This window comes from Macaca fascicularis, chromosome 5, assembly GCF_037993035.2.
Source record: "Macaca fascicularis isolate 582-1 chromosome 5, T2T-MFA8v1.1".
Taxonomy (NCBI): Eukaryota; Metazoa; Chordata; class Mammalia; order Primates; family Cercopithecidae; genus Macaca; species Macaca fascicularis.
In genome coordinates, this window is record NC_088379.1 from 188,820,653 (window position 1) to 188,826,652 (window position 6,000).

Consider the following 6,000-nt stretch of genomic DNA (forward strand, 5'->3'; position numbering starts at 1 on the left):
GTAATCCCAGTACTTTGGGAGGCCAAGGCGGGCAGATCACTTGAGGTCAGGAGTTCGAGACCAACCTGTCCAACATGGTAAAACCCTGTCTCCACTAAAAATACAAAATTTAGCCAGGTGTGGTGGCACATGCCTGTAATCCCAGCCACTTGGGAGGCTGAGGCAGGAGAATCACTTTAACCTGAGAGGCAGAGGTTGCAGTGAACTAAGATCACATCACTGCACTCCAGTCTGGGCAACAGAGCAAGACTCTGTCTTTAAAAAATAATATAAAATAAAGTAAAATAAAGACAATAAACAGAAAGTCACAAATTGTGACTCCCATGCCTCCCCTCTTTCGACACTCTCGAGCTCATCTGTCTTCTGGCTGGCGAGTGCTTCCTTTCTCCACAGCATCTTCTGGCCACTTCACTCTGACTGAGGCTGAATTTTGAAGCTTACAGATTTCTCATGAGTATAAAAAGCCTTATTAATTTTTTCGAGCTGTAAATCAATGTTCTTCCTACTAGCCAGAGCAAAAATATTGTTCTGGTCTCAATAAAGTGCAATCCAGAATTTCTTTTTTATTTCTTTTTAATTTTTTTTTTTTTTTTTGAGACGGAGTCTCGCTCTGTCGCCCAGGCTGGAGTGCAGTGGCCGGATCTCAGCTCACTGCAAGCTCCGCCTCCCGGGTTCCCGCCATTCTCCTGCCTCAGCCTCCCGAGTAGCTGGGACTACAGGCGCCCGCCACCTCGCCCGGCTAGTTTTTTTGTATTTTTAGTAGAGACGGGGTTTCACCATGTTAGCCAGGATGGTCTCGATCTCCTGACCTTGTGATCCGCCCGTCTCGGCCTCCCAAAGTGCTGGGATTACAGGCTTGAGCCACCGCGCCCGGCCTTTAATTTTTTTTTTTAATTTTTATTTTTTTGAGACGGAGTCTCGCTCTGTCACCCAGGCTGGAGTGCAGTGGCATGATCTCAGCTCACTGCAAGCTCCGCCTCCCCGGTTCAAGTGATTCTCCCGCCTCAGGCTCCTGAGTAGCTGGGATTACAGGCGTGCACCACCATGCTTGACTAATTTTGTATTTTTAATAGAGATCTTGGTCAGGCTGGTCTTGAACTCCCTACCTCAGGTGATCCCCCTGCCTCAGCCTCCCGAAGTGCTGGGATTGCAGGTGTGAGCCACTGCGCCCGGCCCAGAATTTCTTACTCTGAAGTAGGATTAAGTGAGGAAAACTTTCAGGAGTGAAGATTAAATGTCATTTCTTCCTCAAGGCACAGAGTAAAAGCCATCATGTAGCAAAGACAAATGAATTATTTGTAGTCAGTGTAAGCTGGTGCTTGACTTTTTTTTTTTTTTTTAAATAGAGATGAGGTCTTGCTATGTTGCCCAGGCTGGGCTTGAACTCCTGGGCTCAAGCAATCCTCCTGATTTGACCTGCCAAGTAGCTGAGACTACAGGCATGTGCCACTGTGCCTGGCTTATTCTCCTTAATCCTTACTGGAGTATTTAGACGTTCTTCCCAAATGGTTTGTCACAACTAACTCATTTCCCTTCAATATCCAAGCGAGAATCTTCAGATACTTCCTATAGGTCCAGATATCTAGGGCTTGTTAATTAATGTTGTACTTAATTAATCTTTATCATAATTTGTAAAAAAAAAAAAAAAATGTATCTAAATCACAGACTTAAAAAATGATACCCCCGGCCGGGCGTGGTGGCTCAAGCCTGTAATCCCAGCACTTTGGGAGGCCGAGATGGGTGGATCACGAGGTCAGGAGATCGAGACCATCCTGGCTAACACAGTGAAACCCTGTCTCTACTAAAAAATACAAAAAACTAGCCGGGCGAGGTGGCGGGCGCCTGTAGTCCCAGCTACTCGGGAGGCTGAGGCAGGAGAATGGCATGAACCTGGGAAGTGGAGCTTGCAGTGAGCTGAGATCTGGCCACTGCACTCCAGCCTGGGCGACAGAGCAACACTCTGTCTCAAAAAAAAAAAAAAAAAAAAAGATACCCCCAAAAGGTAGTTCATTTTGGAGAATGCTTTTTTAAAAATTTGGGGTCTTCTTGTTATAAACTAGGTTTTTGCAAAGGTATATGAATAAGTGAGGTTTAAATTTGATAGTGCCTTGAATGCTGCGTTTCCAGATTCAGAAATTAATAATACACTGTTTGAGGAAGGAACCCAAATCAATAGAAAGATGACACACAAGTGTGCTGCATGCATTCTGATGTTGGGATATGAATGTTGTTGTATTCTGATGTTTGGATATGAATGTTGCTGTATTCTGATGTTTGGATATGAATGTTGCTGTATTCTGATGTTTGGATATGAATGTTGCTGTATTCTGATGCTGGGATATGAATGTTGCTGTATTCTGATGTTTGGATATGAATGTTGCTGTATTCTGATGCTTGGATATGAATGTTGCTGTATTCTGATGCTGGGATATGAATGTTGCTGTATTCTGATGTTTGGATATGAATGTTGCTGTATTCTGATGTTTGGATATGAATGTTGCTGTATTCTGATGTTTGGATATGAATGTTGCTGTATTCTGATGTTGGGATATGAATGTTGCTGTATTCTGATGTTGGGATATGAATGTTGCTGTATTCTGATGTTTGGATATGAATGTTGCTGTGTTCTGATGTTGGGATATGAATGTTGCTGTGTTCTGATGTTTGAATATGAATGTTGCTGTGTTCTGATGTTGGGATATGAATGTTGCTGTGTTCTGATGTTGGGATATGAATGTTGCTGTGTTCTGATGTTGGGATATGAATGTTGCTGTGTTCTGATGTTGGGATATGAATGTTGCTGTGTTCTGATGTTGGGATATGAATGTTGCTGTGTTCTGATGTTGGGATATGAATGTTGCTGTGTTCTGATGTTGGGATATGAATGTTGCTGTGTTCTGATGTTGGGATATGAATGTTGCTGTGTTCTGATGTTTGGATATGAATGTTGCTGTGTTCTGATGTTGGGATATGAATGTTGCTGTATTCTGATGTTTGGATATGAATGTTGCTGTATTCTGATGTTTGGATATGAATGTTGCTGTATTCTGATTGGATATGAATGTTGCTGTATTCTGATTGGATATGAATGTTGCTGTATTCTGATTGGATATGAATGTTGCTGTATTCTGATTGGATATGAATGTTGCTGTATTCTGATGTTTGGATATGAATGTTGCTGTATTCTGATGTTTGGATATGAATGTTGCTATATTCTGATGTTGGGATATGAATGTTGCTGTGTTCTGATGTTGGGATATGAATGTTGCTGTGTTCTGATGTTGGGATATGAATGTTGCTGTGTTCTGATGTTGGGATATGAATGTTGCTGTGTTCTGATGTTGGGATATGAATGTTGCTGTATTCTGATGTTTGAATATGAATGTTGCTGTGTTCTGATGTTGGGATATGAATGTTGCTGTGTTCTGATGTTTGGATATGAATGTTGCTGTATTCTGATGTTTGGATATGAATGTTGCTGTATTCTGATGTTTGGATATGAATGTTGCTGTATTCTGATGTTTGGATATGAATGTTGCTGTATTCTGATGTTTGGATATGAATGTTGCTGTATTCTGATGCTGGGATATGAATGTTGCTGTATTCTGATGTTTGGATATGAATGCTGCTGTATTCTGATTGGATATGAATGTTGCTGTATTCTGATTGGATATGAATGTTGCTGTATTCTGATTGGATATGAATGTTGCTGTATTCTGATGTTTGGATATGAATGTTGCTACAGTGGATAGTTTACGCAGCAAGTATTCAGCACTTTCCTCTTTGCTTCTGAGCATCCCGGAAGTTCTAGCGACACAAAGTAAAAGACATGATCATTGCCTTCTAGGGGATTCAGAAGGGAAGGTCACCCCTGCACACAGAAAAGCAGTGATGTGTCCATGCTGCAACGTGCTGGGGATACTGTGGGGAAGGGTTCCAGAGCCATTCCGCCTACTCACCAGGTCTAGGATTCGGCAGCCAACACCCTCCTCTGACCTCCGAAGCTCGGTGTTATTGACTTACCCTAATAGGGATGGATCCCGCCTTCCCTGCCTCATGGTGATTTCTGTGAGAGTTAAACAAGAGCCATGAAAATGATGCATGTCAGGTAGGGTGTAAAACCACAATTGTGCTGTTGTGCAGGTTCGGGGGAGACAGAGCTCACTTTGCAATATTTTATTACTAGAGTTTAAGCTGGACCTTTAAAGTAGGGTGGGATATTGGTAAGGGCAAAGGGATTTGGAGAATATTCCAGGCATGGATAACAAGGGCTTAAACTCACGAGCAACAAAGATAACAGTTGCAAGACAGAGTACCTATAATGAATCTTCCTCTCAAAGTAATGTTTAGCGTCATAAATATTCTATGTGTATATGAGGGGGAAAGGGATTAACATCACAAATACAATTTTTCCAACACAGTTTTGCTATAGAACATGAAAGATGAGCATTGGAATGTGACATGGTAGAAGTTTGTCACATGTTATTGTTTCATGCCTTGTCTGCAAATGGAGCCGCTACTCCCACCCCCAGCTCTCAATGACTAATTCCTACTTCAGTAGGAGCCCTCTGTCTTGGCTCATTCCCCCTCCAGTCTAGTCTAGTGTTGTCTTGTCTTTCCTTCCTCCCTCCCTCCTTCCCTCCCTCCCTCTCTCTCTCTCTCTCTCTCTCCTCTCCTTCTCTCCTTCTCTCTTTCTCTCTCTCTTCTTCCTTCCCTCCCTCCTTTCCTTCCTTCCTTCCTTCCTTCCTGCCTCCCTCCCTCCCTCTCTTTCTCTCTCTCCTCTCCTTCTCTCGTCTCTTTCTCTCTCTCTTCTTGCCTCCCTCCCTCCCTCCTTTCCTTCCTTCCTTCCTCCCTCCCTCTCTCTCTTTCTCCTCCTCTCCTTCTCTCCTTCTCTCTTTCTCTCTCTCTCTCCTTCCCTCCCTCCCTCCCTTCCTTCCTTCCTTCCTCCCTCCCTCCCTCCCTCCCTTTCTCTCTCTCTCCTCTCCTTCTCTCCTCTCTTTCTCTCTTTCTCTCTCTCTTCTTCCCTCCCTCCCTCCCTCCTTTCCTTCCTTCCTTCCTTCCTCCCTCCCTCCCTCTCTCTCTTTCTCTCTCCTCTCCTTCTCTCCTTCTCTCTTTCTCTCTCTCTCTTCTTCCCTCCCTCCCTCCCTCCCTCCCTCCCTCCCTTCCTTCCTTCCTTCCTTCCTTCCTCATTCTTTTTCTTTCTTTTTGTAGAGGCAGAGTCTTGCTCTGTGGCCCAGGCAGGAGTGCACTGGCATGGTCACAGCTCACTGCAGCCTCAAACTCCTGGGCTGCGGCCATCCTCCCACCTCAGCTTTCTGGCCCCTTCAGTCATTTTAGCACTCTTGTGTTCTTTGCTTTTCCCCATGGACATGTTGTGTGTCCCCAGCTGGATTCCAGAGTCCCCGAAGTCAGGAATGCCTTTCAGTCCTGTGACCTCACAGAGCCGGCAGTGGCTGGCTGTAGTGGGTATGCTGGTCGGATGCTGACAAACTGGCTTTCCTTCTTATGTTGACTCAGCCCTAACCCTGACAGCCACCCACTTACAGTTATACTGGTGAGTTTCAAAGTGTTCTTCACAAAATAATGTGCCTGCACTTGGGTAGAGAAAAAGCCAACTGTATTTTTAAGACTTCTGAAATACTTGTAGTTTTTGGGCCCAGCCACTACACCACAGACGTGAGTGTAAAGATGTCATGATCTTACTGTGTTTTATATGTGTTTTGGCATGGTTAAATAACAGCATTAGAACATGAACCTCAAAATCACACCTTTCTGATTTTTCTCTTATTTATTTTGGCTCTCCCTTCTAAGGCCCTGTGTCCACTCCTTGAATGATCAATGTTCCTTAAAGATTTTAAGGCTCCTTTTCTTCTTGTTCCTGGGCCTCTATTTGGATTTTCTTCCCCTCCCTCTTTTTGTGGAGAATGGGGTCTCACTATGTTGCCCAGGCAGGTCTTGAACTCCTGGGCTCAAGCAATCCTCCTGCCTCAGCCTCCCTAA